The sequence below is a fragment of the Panthera uncia genome, chromosome A2, assembly GCF_023721935.1.
Source record: "Panthera uncia isolate 11264 chromosome A2, Puncia_PCG_1.0, whole genome shotgun sequence".
Lineage (NCBI taxonomy): Eukaryota > Metazoa > Chordata > Mammalia > Carnivora > Felidae > Panthera > Panthera uncia.
In genome coordinates, this window is record NC_064816.1 from 127298798 (window position 1) to 127314373 (window position 15576).

Here is a 15576-nt window from a genome sequence, read left to right on the forward strand (position 1 = left end):
AAATTAGTTAGCATCTTATCCACAAACCTTCCAGTTTTGTGTGTTACCTTATATCTTCCCACTTCCCTGAAATAACCACATGCTTTAGTTCCAGAGCTGGTCAAGCCTCCTTCTCATCCTTTTACAGGAATACTGATACCTTTCTCTTCTCTCTCCTAGAAAATTTTTCGTTATTCTTTATGACCCACTGAAATGCTCTCTCTGTGGAACCTTTTCAACTCTTTTGAACACAGTTATCTAGGCTCTCTATTCCCATCAACTTTACACATTACTCTGTGGGTATTGTCTGTAATACAATACCTGTTATGAAGGAAAGGCCTGCAATATATTCATCTTCCCATTCCCAGGACTTCTCACAATCCCTAGAACATAGAAGCAGCTCAATATACTGTATTGAATGAGTGAACACTAAATTAATGGATAAGGTGTTGGAACTGTTTGTTAATATTGTGTTTCAAAAGGAGTTCTGTTATAACACTTAATCTTATATATCACATAAGCTGGTGAACATATGATCTTTGGGGGAGTTGTAGTAGTCCTGTTATATATGTGTTACATTATATATCTTTTCAGATTATTATTTTTGAATAGAATGGAAGTAAAGAGAGGGAGAGAGAGAGAACAGGGAGGGAGGGAGAGAGGAAAAAAGAAAGAGAGAGAGATTAGAAGGGAGGGGAATAATTTTGAGTTTGGGAAATCCAGTGAATTAGTAAGACTTATCACCTCTAATATCTGGTTAGCACAGCTGCTTGGGCATAGTGGACAGTATACTTACGTTAGGGTAGACAAACCTGCATGTAACCTCCAATTCTGCCACTTTTCAGTTATGTCGTGTTGGGCAAATTAGTTAACTTTGATGATTCTCGGATACTTCATCTTTTAAATGAAAATAGTACTGTGAACTTCATAGGTTCGTTGTGGTGATTAGAGGGAACATTTTATTTTATTATTTTATTTTTTTAATGTTTATTTTATTTATTTCTGAGACAGAGAGAGACAGAGCATGAATGGGGGAGGGGCAGAGAGAGAGGGGAGACACAGAATCCGAAGCAGGATCCAGGCTCTGAGCTGGCAGCACAGAGCCCGACGCGGGGCTTGAACTCACAGACCGCGAGATCATGAACTGAGCCGAAGCTGGACGCTCAACCGACTGAGCCACCCAGGCGCCCCTAGAGGGAACATTTTAAATAAAGAGTTTAGCATTATGCTGGGGATATTATGAGTCCTTAGCAGGTGGTAGCTCTTATTTTTATTATCCCTAAGTTTTGATGCTCCATATTCTCTAACTGATAAACTATCACCCTGTTGTACTTGATCAAGAAGTTAATACACTAGAATAAATATTTGAAAGTATGAAGCAGCAAAATCCTCCTTCTAAAATATCTCATAGTTTTATTTTTTATCTATAAAAGTGTTTATGATTACAGATTTTGCTTGCAGTTTGGTTATTTTCCTAGGCAGTTGTATTTCCGGGTGAGTTGTGTATGAGAATAGACAATTGGACATTTTGCACATGTAAAGCATCTTCTTTGGTTTTGACAAGATAAGAGGTATATTGTGCTTAGTTCTTGGGATCATTTTCTTACTTTCCAGACAAAAGGTTTTCTACTGCTAATCTGTCAGTCTTAAATCTCATGGGATATGCTCTCTTCAACCCTCCTCTCTCTTGTTTTTTGAGTAAATAATTATATGATGTGTTCTTCCTAATGCATACATTGCTTTAAATCAAAGCTCTCTACAAGAAAAATTTACATGGAAATGAATCACATAGTAAGTATTAATGGTGTTTTGAAATAATAAACAGCAGCTATAATGGCTTTTAGTCAAGTCAAACTAAAAAAATAAAATAAAATAAAGTAGGTTACTGAGTTCAGGCTGATGTTATTTTTCACATCACTTCTCTTAGACTTAGAAAATTCATGAGGAATAACAATAAAATCTCCCAAACTGGAGGCAACAAAAGATTTCAAAGAGTAAGCCCAAGATATCACACTTCTAACTTTAAGGTCATGGAGAGTGAGAAACCTAAGCATAGAGATCCATTCAGGGTCTGCCTTTGCCTGTAACCCCCAGTGTTACATGTGAATTTCTATGGTGGCGATGTCCACATTCCTCACATGAATTGCTGAAGGAGTTTCTGCATACCACCTCCTTCAGTATTCACTCTAAACAAGTCAACAATCACTATTCACTCTTTAAGTTTAAAGAACATTCTTTTTATGTGCGTTGAAAAGTGTTGTATAAAATTGGAAATTTCCAGGGTGTTGTTTATGTTCAAGGACAGATTTAAACAATGAGGAGACATCAGGCTTGGAAGAGTCTCTGAAAACAAAGACAACCTATATCCTGTATGAAGAGAAAAACATTAGTTGGAAAAGGCTGTGAGTTGATGCATCACTGAGCGCACATACACCAGTGTAATTATTACTAGTAAGTCCCTCTTCTCATGCTCTACACCTGTACTGCTGGGTCTTTGACAGTGCTCAAGAGCTACACTTTGCTCTGTGGATTGCAGAGGGCACCTAACAAGCCACCCATATTTTGGAAGCAGTGAGCTGGAGGATTAATGAGTTGCTTAGGCCCCCTCCTTTGAATGACTATTTATTGATTCTGACAGAGGCATAAGGAAGTGAATGATAGAGAGGAGAGTTGCATACCTCATCTGGCTCTCTGCCTTAATTTGTTTGTGAAAATGAATTAAGACTGATGGCAAATAAGACCGTGCAGGAAAGACAGGACACAGAAAACTATAATGGTCACAGAAAGGGAGAGGAGCGACTAAAAAAAAAAAATCCAGTTTTTAGCTGGGTGCTATTTTTATAGTCTAGGATTTTAGGCACACATAAGCTATTTTAATATCATGTGTATGAATACATTCACAAAGTTATATGCAGTTTACAGCCTTAAAAACAAGGTTTTCCTAACTTGCAGCACAGTAAGCTCGATTTCGTGTACCTGGGTCTGAAAAAAAATCAGATCGCGTTCTTTTAGTCACGTACATCATCACCAATAAAAGAGATTTCAGGTGTTCAACCACAATGGCACCCTTGTTAAAGATGCATGAAGTCAATGGAATAGACCCTATTTCTCTACCGCTGTAGAGGCTCTGGAGGTCTGTCAGTGATAAACATTTGTCTGTCACTTAAATGAGGCATAAATGACTCAGAAGAGAAGATATAATTAACATGCGGGGTGGGGGGGGTTGTTTGTTTGCCTTCTTGTTTGGTTTTGTTTTGTTTTTGATAAGACATGCTGTTAGCCAGACCAAAATTAAGGTTAAGAATGCAGTGCTGTTGGAACCCTCTCATTCTATGTGGTCTTTAGCTTCTCTTGTTGTTGGGATAAAAATTAGAGTGAAAACTCCAGTCAGCTGGGCTTCTGTGTGGCTATACTCTTGTATTAGCTTCCTAGGGCAGTTGAAACACAGTACTACAAACCGGGTGGTTTAAATTAGCCAAAATTTATTGTCTCCTGGTTCTGGAGGCTAAAAGTCTGAAACGAAGGTACAGGCAGGGCCATCCTTCCTCTGAAATCTGTAGGGGAGAGTCTTCCTTGCCTCTTCTAGCAGCTGGCTGTTTGCCTGCAGTCTTTGGTGCTCCTTGGCATGTAGACACATCACTCTACTCTCTGCCTCTGCTGTCCCATCGCCATCTTTTACCTGAGTGTCACTGCCTCTGTATTCTCCTCTTCTCATAAGGACGCCAGTCATATTGTATTAAGGGCCATTCCACCCCAGTATTACCTCATCTTAACTAATTACCTCTGCAAAGACACTTCTAAATAAGGTCACATTCTGATGTACTAGAAGGTTAGAACTTCAGTATATGGTTTTGAAGGACATGATTGATTGATTTCCATGTGTATGTATGTATTTATTAAAGTTTATTTTGAGAGCACACACACACACACACGCTTGAGTGGAGGAGGGACAGAGAGAGGCGGGGAGAGAATCCTCAGCAGGCTCTGCACTGTCAGCTCGGAGCTCAACTTGAGGCTCAATGCCACCAACCATGAGATAATGACTTGAGCCAAAATCAAGAATCTGTCACTTAACTGACTGAGCTATCCAGGTGGCCCTGAAAGACACAGTTTAACCTATACAATTCTCAATTGTTTTTTCCCTAGAACAAATATGTTTTGGATGATTTATTTACATGTAAGACAGTGGGAAGTACATCCCAGTGAGGAACAAAACTGTTAAGAGTACTTAAAGTTAGGTTGAATTTCACGGAGTCTCTTACCTTCAGTCTAATTACTACATTCTTCTCCCTTCAACAGATTTTAAAAATTTTAGAATGTTTGAAAAACAGAGTTTCCTAGTTTCTGATTTGCCTGATGAATTTTTTAAAATAAGTTTAAATTAATTATTCTCTTTTGCCAACTGCTAAAATTAATCTTCTGCAAAACTGCTAACAAATCAACAAAGTTTCTATAAACCTCTCAATCTATCTATGATTCCAGTTCTCTTCAGACAGACCCCAACTCTGGTTATAAACCAAATGCCAACTATGTGCCAGGCTCTGGGCGGGACACTTTTCCTACAACTCTCCCTAAATCCCATTATGTTGGCATTATTCTTTCCATTTTACATATAAATGAACAAAGTAACTATAGTTATGTGAGGTCAGTCACTTCTTATAAAGTGTTAAATGCAGAAAACCCACCCTTTTGAATTCTCCCATGTCCATATAAATGGCTTGACTAACTTTTCCTCACTGACTTGGCTGGTTGTTTGGCATTATGTGCAGACTGACCTGTTACTATTTAAACTTGGCCTCTGCTTATTACAGAGAGGGAAAAAAAATCACCCTGAATTTACCTTATGAAAGATATTTTCCACTAGTCTTTTTGAAGACTGGTAATTGTTTTTCTGCTTTTTTTAAATTAAAAGGGATATAATTTTATTTAATTGTAGAGCACAGACTCAACATTTGAACCCTTTATTAATATCACAATACAATGCATGTGTTTACCTGGTATAACCAATATTGAATTCAATGCAATCTACAAGCATTTTTTATTTTCATATTAATATGGCAACTTGATATTTTTAAGACAATATCCCTAGTACTGGTCAATTTACAGGAATGTGAGGCAATAATTGACTTTGTTCTAATGGTAAGATTAGCTTTTATTCACTGAAATTTCCTTTCTTTTTTTTTTAAATGTTTATTTATTTTTGAGATGGAGAGAGCGTGCATGTGAGAGGAGGAGAAGGGGAGAGAGAGAAAGAGAGAGAGAATCCCAGCAAGCTGCACACTGTCAGTGCAGAGCCCAATGCCGGGCTCGAACTCACGAACCATGAAATCATGACCTGAGCCTAAATCAAGAGTCGGATGTTCAACCAACTGAGCCACCCAGGCGCCCCTCCTCCTTTCTTGACTCCCCATTCCAATCATCTCCATCTGTGATTTATCACTACACGGCAGCAAGAGAAGATTCTGTTAGTCCCTACCTGAAACGCATTACACATTAAATGAGACCCAAGCTCCTCCTCGTGGTTCATGAGATGCATCCTGGTCTGAACTCGTTTCCTTTGTGCTGCTGCTTGTTACTCTCCACCCTAACTCGCTTGGGGTTAATTTCTCATCGAGAGCTGGTTCTTTCCTTCCCCGGATCCTCCACTCGCACTGTTCCCTCTGCTTTTCCATGGCTGTTCCTCCTACTTATTCACGCCTCAGCTCATATTTGGAACATTTCTTCATGGATGCTGCCTTGTTTACTCTATCCATTAGATTGCCCCATGTCATTCTCCTTCATGTCACCTTCTGCTCTGTTTATTTTCTTACGAGCACTAAACACCCTTCATTGTTTGTTTACCTGTTATTGCTAGGTCCCCCTCTAGACAGTTAAGCTCTGTGAATGCAAAGAATATATCTGTTTTGTTAACCACAGTACACTCAGTTTCTACCTCATTGCCTGGCACGTATTAGGTGTTCATTAAATATTTATGGAAAAAAGTGAATAGGCATTTAATACTTGGTTTCCCCATGAAATCTTGGTACATTTTTAATAAGTTTGGTTTTGGCAGTCTGCTTACTATTATATGGAGGGAAATACCAAGGTATGGGATGTTTTGCTTTTATGTTTGCTTTTTGTTATGTATTTGAGTGACAACATTGATTTTAGGAGTTTTATAGCTAATTGGAAGCTCTTCTAAAGACAATATTCGACCATATTATACTTCCATCACTATATTCAAAGGGTAACAAAAATCATCATTGTCCTGTGTGTGCCTCATACTTGACATGGGTTAATTGGGAATATAAAAGACAAAGACAAACTTAATACTGACTTCCAAAGCACAAATTTAAAAATATATAACTATCCCTCCCAAAAAACAATATAAGACATTATGAAAAATGTTTAGCTATAAAAATTATTCATACCTCTCATAGGTTGCTGGGGAATTTTAATGTTTATATAAGTACTACAAATAATGACTCAATTATATATATGAAATGGTTGAATTGGTGGCTACTCTCTTTATTACCATCAGAGTATTAAAACTGCATTTGTTTAAACCATTAATGTGATACATTATTCTTTTAAAAAATTCCCCATGATAATTGTTGGCTCTTTTTCATATCTCTTCAGGACCCAGCCCATAATGATATGTCAAATAGGCACTCCATACATATTAAACAAACGAGTAGTCATTAAATACATGCCATTAAATTGAGATCTGAACTATTCGTATCTGTTTTGTGACCTTTCCTAAACATTACCTTCACCCTATAGTATAATGCCCAGAATTAGGGGGTTGGGGGCATGCTCCTCAACTTTGCCACTTATTGCCACTCAGCTACCTCTTTCTATAACGTTACTTATCTCAGTGGGAGCTCCTGAGACTGCATGTGCAATACTTCGTACATCTTAAGCACCCAGTTAGCTGGTTACTGAAGCTAATTATCAGGCAGACTGTAGAACAGATGGCCATTTGTGATCTCTTCTAGCTCCTTAATCAAATAACTTCAAACACCTCTTAAAGGCCATATCTGGACACAGTCTTCTAGAAACTCTAGGTAATATGCATAAGGTAAATGTGTTCAAAATTAGCCCAAAATACCAAAATATATGCTTGATTTTTTCTATCTGTAACAAAATTTCCAATGTCAATGAGGCAATAATAACAAGTCTCATTGGAGTTACTGATACATGTTATGCTTTGGCATTAGCTAGCCATATTCTAATATGCAGTGGGTATCTTTCATCCACTTACACTGTACTTCTTTTCTTTAACTTTACCTGTAGGGGTCACTGGTGTCACAGGGCAATCTTCCTCTCTGTTGAGGTTTTGAAGGGTAATTACCTGCTGACAGGTAATGTATTATAGGAATAAGGTAATATATTCTTACGATTTACTATTCAGTAAGGAATTCATTAACATAAAGATTATGACCTAGAATATACCCTTGGGAAACTTTCATGTTGATATGCTTTTATTTGGAAGGTGAGTCACTATGTTTGCTAGTGGAAAATAGTTGACAGAAACTTCATTTTTAACTTACTTCTTATTGGATATAATTATGGGGTTCAGTCAAATGACAATGAACCAAGAAAAAAAAGTGAATCATTCATTTAAAATTTATTAAATAGATATATCCTTGAATATCATAAGAGGTATGATTGTCATAAGAAAAATGCATTATATAAACTTAGTTAATGAAAGTAGCTTTATACATTTTATTAGGTATGTTAGTAAATTCTAAATAGTAGCCTTCTTTTCATTCAGGTTGTTAATATAATAGAGACTATAAGAGATGCTTTGCATCAATTATTTAGTTATAAGAGTGCCAATAAACCTTAGCATCTGATAATCTAATACAAATTCAATTTTTGTATTCATATAACTATTTCTTTCATATATGGTATTTACCTAAGTATCAAATAAATAATCTTCAAATAATAATTTTTAATTGGTGAAAATGACCCAATTAGACTTATTGTTGATCTGATTCTTTTCTTTGAATAAATGTTAAGATATGGAGTTTAGAGACAAATTGGACTAAATACAATCCATTTCCTTTTCTAAAACAAAAATTATGTCAGCCAGGGAGACACCGTCAATGTAGAAAGTCTCCATGCAACTGCTGACTGGGGAGAGTGATCATCCACAGGCAATCTTACCTCCGCTGTGTTGGTCAGAGAACAGTACAGGGAATTCATTGCTGGTGTGTTTGTTTTTTTTTTTTTGTGGGGAATAAACTAATTAATGGGGCCAAAGAAATAAAGGAAGTTTGGTAATTTTCCATTAAAGTTTAGAGTAGCAATAAAATCAATTCAGAGAGCTTATTTTTAAGAAACTGATTTTTTTTTTAACTCAAAGCTGAAATTGGCAATGAGACCATCTCAAACCCATAAGATAGTTGTGTGACTCCTTGATTGTTAGAACTGGATCCATCAGGTTTTTGCAAGATTAAAATGGGATTTTAAGAGTTAATTTTTTAATTCCTTGGAAATTTCTTCATAACCTTTCTCTATTTCACAATGAAAGGCAAACACTATCTTGAAGTTGAAATGCAAGTGAATTCTGGAAAAAAAAATATATTTGTACTAGAACTGCAAATGTTTGACAGAAATTGGAAAGTGGCTCTTTAAAAGAAACTCTCAGCAGGAGAGCCATAATTAGTTTTGAGGATTACTTCTAGTGGCTTCTCAGACCAACAGGACTTTGTTTGCCGTAGCATCTTAAGGTATCTAGGGGACATTTAGGCTTCAAATATCAAGGGAGATATATTTTACTGTAGTCCAAGGAGCAATTGAAAATATATGTGAAAGTCACAACAAAAGCTGCCAAGTAGAAGCCATTTAACTTTATATTTTTCACAATCTTAAAGATAATCTTTGTGTAACTGTCCCATACTGTATGGATTTGTATATTTATTTTTAGGAAAAAAAATCCTCTTCCACTCTTGTGGTATATATTCTGGTTTTGGAGATAAGATATAAAAATAGCACAATAAAAATTAATATGAATTTTTTAGTTTACATAGCAGGGATTAGGAAAACAAATCATCATTTTAATTTTATATATCAAATTTGTCTAAAAGCTGAATCTGGAAAATTTTTCAACTTACTGGAAAAGTACCATAATCCAAGTATAGAACTTCATACTGCCATTAATGAATTAAATAAGTAAATATTTTTTGAGCCTATGTGATATACCAATTTTTGTTTAGATATAAAAGTGTAAAATGTGGTCTTTCAATTTACCACTAGTTGAGAAGAAATGCAAGTAAGGTAAAAGTAATGATCAAAATATAGTATCTATGTGCCAAATGAATGGAAATATTAAAAATAAGAATTTGCTAAGGAAAGATATTCATATCTGCCAACCACCGTCATGAACAAAAATTATTTGTGAGAGTTTTAAGCACAAAGTCAGGCACAGAAAGTCCATGACTTCTAGAAGCTGGTGATCATATATTTACTTTATAGATGAGGAAACAGAGGATCACAATTGTAAGGGACTTGCCCGGCGACACACACAGAAATCAGTGATAGAGTGTGCTGGTAGAATTATGAAGGCAAAATGAACTATGGCAACAAGCCTGAATTGGTTTTCATGCCTATAGTAATACCTCTGCCCTCCTGCCCTCCTCTTTATGCCTTGCTCCCAAAATAATCTTCCAGAAATGCCTTTGATCTATCACTGACTTGTTTAAAGACCTCTTCAAGTCTCCATGAAATCTAAACTTCAGGCTGCTTTCCTGCCTTTTTTTTTTTTTTTTTCCCCTCACTGCCTTCCCTCCCTCTATGCAAACTAAACACAAACCAAGCTATTCTCCAAAAACATTCTTAACGTTTTTAAAACATTCTGCCTTTGTGCATACTGTCTTTTCACCCTGTAACGCCTTCCCTTCTTATCTCTTCAACTGCAAGCTTATCCATCCTATGTTCTGCTCAAAAAACCACCTCTGGGGCCTTCCTTAATCTTTTCCAGTTGGAATTAATCTCTCCCATACTAAGCCTATTATACCTCTGGGGTATATATCTATTGCTCCTACAAAAATTGCAAGTTCATTGAGGACTGAGACCTTCAATTTCTCATATTTGTATCATCTGCAGTACATTGAATAACTTACACATAGCCACAGAGAAGTAGCAATGACATAGCAGTTTATTAGTAATAATAATAAACATAATTAAAATATATAACTTATATTAGGCACTTACCCGATGGCAGGCAGTAACCTAAGTGCTCTAGATGGAGTCAGAATTTGAAGCCAGGCAGTCGACTCCAGTATCCTTGTGTTTAGCCGTGTAGGTTCTGGAGTCAGCTGCTCTGGACTGAATCCTGATTCTACCACTTACTAACTGAGTGATCTCTCTGTGCCTCGGAGCCTCATCTATACAATGAAAATATTAATAGGGTCTACCTCGGGTTTTAAAATAGATTGAGCTAGATCATTTGCATTAAATATTTAGGGTAGTGCCTAGCACATAGCAGTGCTGATTAGTAGTTAACTCTATTTATTATAGTTTTTTCTAAGTATTTATTGAGTTAAATTAATTCAACCCTCTTGGGTAACACTTCTTACTTTCTCACCTCCTATCAAAATTCTATTCTAGCTTTAAGGACCTGCCCATGAGCCAACTCCTCTGTGAAGTCCTTCCCAATGTCATCAAGATTATTCTTTCACAGTATGGTACTCTTCTAATCTTCTATTACATCTAACTATAACACCTGTTAGTTTCAGGAAATAATTAGGATCAGCTATGGTTAGCAATAATGTAAGAAATAGCTATGGAGTTACCAACTTTTTCTCATGATAACAGAGAAATGATTGTCTAACCTTTTGTGTTTTGACCCACCTAAACATGTAAAAACTGTTCTTGTGGTAGGCAGAATACTCTCAAAGACCTGAGTAGGAATATTTAAAACAAAAACTCTATACTTAGTCACAACTACAGCAGAATTCTAATTTATAAATTGGAAGGCACAACCTCTCAAGGTCTCCAGGTAGCGTTAACATATGAAAGATGAAGTGTTTACTCAATATGCTAGTAAAATCCCAATTTAATTCAATATTTTCCCATACAAGAATTGTTTTGGTATCTGAGGAACCATACTCAATTTTCTAGGTTATATCAAAGCATGTTTTTGATGAGGTAATACATAAAGATGTATTTTCCTATAATGAAAAGTAAATATATAGTAGGCATTTTCCCCGAATAAGATGAGAGGGATTTTACACTTGTCAGGACTTGATAGCTTGTTAGGTCAGCTATACACCATGATGTGGTTCAGGAGAGCAACACAAATAACCAGAGGAGTGGTTGCAATGTACTTTGTTATTGCTGTGTTTTGGTCATGCCTTTTGAAATTGAAACATGACAAGTAGTCTAAATTAGTCATTGGCTAATGTGGTTTTTAGCACTAAAATAAGTTTTTATTTCTTTGTCTAGTTATTTAATGAGAATACAATAGGATTATTATATATTTTGGTAGCATCATACTTCAGTGAGATCATAGCAAACACTAACCAGTCCTAAAATCTTTTGAGATGATGTATCTCTCCCATACTAAGTATTTAAGTATATTTAAGTATCTGAGATCATCTTAAGGTAGAAAAGACTATCATTAAAATGCAGGTGGAAAAGAAAAAAGCTTAGAAATCCAGGTTGTCTCTCTCAGGCCTCTCAAAGAGATTATGATCTCTTCTACAGACCACTCTCAGTGTCTCTGCTACAAGCGTGGAGACTTTGAGAAAAATAATATCAACTACTTCAAATGCACGTACCAGCATTCCATAACAAAGGAGGTTCGATTCCATTAGTCATTTGAACATAGACCTTTCAAGCCCTAGGGAATTCTTGGATTACAATGAAACAAACATTTTAGCAAATGTCTCGGAACCTGTAATAACAAATCACTTCCTTCTCTTTAACATAATAATTTTCAAACATATTTTGAATTCCATAAAAGGATATGTGGTAGTATGATTTACAGATAAATCATAAATATTTTTGAAAATTCAATTTCACACAGTATCTCTGATCTAATTCTAAATTCTTTAATTTTGAAATTTCATTAAGTTTTTTAAATTTTAATTCCAGTACAAACATAAAATTCTAAATTCTTTTTGATTAATTTCTTAGCACTCATCGAAGAGAATAAAAGACAACATACTCAACCAAGATCTGTTGCTATTGACAAATCAAGCCTTCTAAACAAAGCCATTCTTAGGGCTAAACTATGCTATGAGATAATCATCATTATGATGATTTTGAACAGCTATGATAAACTATGCTATGAGATAAACATCATTAAAACAGAGACAGCCAGTACACATATTTTTCCTCTCCCTTTAATACTCTTTTTGGCTAATACACAGGACTGAATTTTTCTCCCACCAAGCCCCACTCCTGCCATTTCCTAGGACATGACACATACAATACTCAGATAAATACAAACAACATTTGATAATGTGACTCAAAGCATGTTCACAATTTGAACCCAACAATTGGAGTGGAGCTCCCTTTCTCATGAGAAAACAGACTAAAACCTAGAATGCAGGTTGAACAAGCTCCAGGTCCAAGAAGAATAAAGACATAGCCTTCCTGCTAAGAATAGCACAAAACAACCAACTGACTTTGCAGTTGACAGAATCTGCAATGTTTATATTACCCCCCAGCACAGAAGCCCCCAAATCTGATGATAAGATCAGCTGCATGTGAGGATCAAGAAGCCAGGTGAAAACAACCACAAATTAAGATCAAGACAGGGAGAAATAAACTCAGAAAAAGAAAGTGACAGTGAGCTTATAAACAAAAATTCTAAAGCACATAAAGAAACCAAATACCAAATAAAGCTAACCTAATCAAGAATTGGCATATTCATTCCAAGCTAAATTTATTTTATGAAATTTTCCAATAAAGACCTTGAATATTTATGTTTATGATTCTCAAATTGGTAAATGGAAGAATATTTGTTTTTTTTTTAAATGGCAAGGAATTATTTAAAAATACATTTAAAAAATTCTGGGCATGAGAGGGAAGAAATTCTATACATTTAAATAAAAACCATGGTTATTAAAATTTGAAAAATAATTTCTACATTAGAGTAGAAGAGAAAAACAGTGAACTGGAGGAATAATTTAAGGAATTCATTAAGAATGCAGTATAGAGGGGCACCGGGGTGGCTCAGTTGGTAAGCATCTGACTTCAGCTCAGGTCATGATCTCGAACTCTGTGTCAGGCTGTGTGCTGATAGCTCAGAGCCTGGAGCCTGCTTGGAATTCTGTGTCTCCCTCTCTCTCTCTGTCCCTCCCCAATGCAATATAGAGAACAAAGAGGTAGAAAATATAAAATATAAACTTAAAATAGCATGGTAATAAGTAAATTCAAATATATTAGTTAATTAAAATACTGTGAATGGCTCAAACTCACCTATTAAAAGACAGATTACAGAATGGATTCTTTTTAAATATAGCTATAAGTTTCTAGCAAGAGGTATGATAAAATGATGGGGAAAGCTGTATTTTGTGAATGCTAACCATAGGAAAACTACTACAACAATATTAATATAAAATGGAATAGAATTTAAGGCAAAATATTAATTTAAGGCAAGATATATCATGGATAACAATAAAGGAGAAAATCCACTTAAGAAATGCTAGCAATAATGAACTTATTTGTAACTAAGAACTAAAGTATTGAAATACTTAAAGCAAAATAGGTACAATTGCAAGAAGAAATGGATACTTCCGTAATATTAGTAGATTTCAAGTAATGCTGGTTGAAGCAGACTAAATATTAGTAAGAATATGGTTTTGAACAGCAAACTTAGGAAACTCAACTTAATAAATATGTACAGAATTATATACCCAAAAAATACATGTGTACATGGAATAATAATTAAATTGATAATGTAGTAAATCACAAAGGAAGTGTTATCATAGTTCAAGTAATTGGCAATAAATCATATTCTATGACATAGTCTAATGTAATTTGACACCAATAATCAAAGATCACAAAAGAATTATCCTGTTAAATGACATTCTTATGTTAAATAACAGTGGGAATTACGGGAACAGGAAATATTTAGAAGTGAACGGAAAATTTTACATATACATGTTTTGAGATATAGATAATTATTTCAAAACCAGTTCAATGCAGTTAAAAATGCTAGGTTTATTTCATAGTATTATATGAACTTTTTTTTAAGAAAAAGGATTAAAAATAAATGAGGTATACATTCATCTCAAAAAAACAAGGAAAATTGGGGTGCCTGGGTGGCTCAGTCAGTTAAGCGCCAACTTCGGGTCAGGTCATGATCTCAAAGTTCATGAGTTTGAGCCCTGCGTTAGGCTCTGTGCTAACAGCTTGGAACCTGCTTTGAATTCTGTGTCTCCCTCTCTCTCTCCCCCACTCACACTCTTTCTCTGTCTGTCTCTCTCTCTCTCTCAAAAATAAACATTAAAAAGTTTTTTAAAACACAGAAAATAATTAAAAATAATACAAACTAGTTGTACTAATAAGAGTTATTGCTAAATGCATAAAAGGACATGTAAAAATCAATAGTGTTCTTATATATTATTGGCATAATTACCAAAATATCAAACTAACAACTAGTAGAACTAGTGAGAGAGTTCAAAAAAGTGGTTGAAAAAATGGCATGTAGAAATAAACTCTTTATAATTATAAATTATATATCAATAATTTCCCAAAAGAAATATAATAGGAATAATATAATTAATTCACAATAGCACCAAATTCATAAAGCACGTAGGAATAAATCTAATAGTAAATGTGCAATGTATTCATAGGGAGTATTATAAATCATAGTTGGGAACAAAAATGCACTATTCTTATGGATGGGCTTAATATTTTCACAATGTCAATTCTTCTCCAGTGTGCATATTCAGTAAAATTCCATGAAAAATCAAGTTTTTCATGAAATTTCACAAGATCCTATAATTCAGATGGAAAAGCAAAGGGCCAAGAGTTGTAGAATTATAAAGAACAAAGTGTAGGAACCTTATCCCACCTGATATCAAGATCTAGTATAAATCTATAGTAATTAAGATCTTACAGGAGGGCACTTGGGATGAGCCCTGGGTGTTCTATGTAAGTGATGAATCACTAAATTCTACACCTGAAACTAATATTACACTGTGTGTTAACTAACTGCAATTTTAGTAAAAACTTAAAAAAAAAGAAAGAAATTAGGGCCTTATAGATCCACAAAAGGAAAAAGAGAGGCAGAAACATATTCATAAAAAATATGAGAATTGGTGCATTACACATTATAAATCCCTACCTAATCTTGAGAACCTGGAAACATTTCCTTTACAGGAACTCCTCATCAGTCTCTGCCTCCAGTTACTGGGACACAATGGACTCTATCCGGAATGAACGTCTTATCCAGACAGAGCAAATGAATTTCTCCCTTCTAGGAGATTAGAACTGATACCCAAAAAATTCTAACTAGTTAACATTTGGATATTTATAATCAAGATGTAAGACTGCTATTGGAGAATACTATTTTAGGAATCATATACATACACACACACACACACAAATATATATATATATATATATATATATATATATATATATATATATATG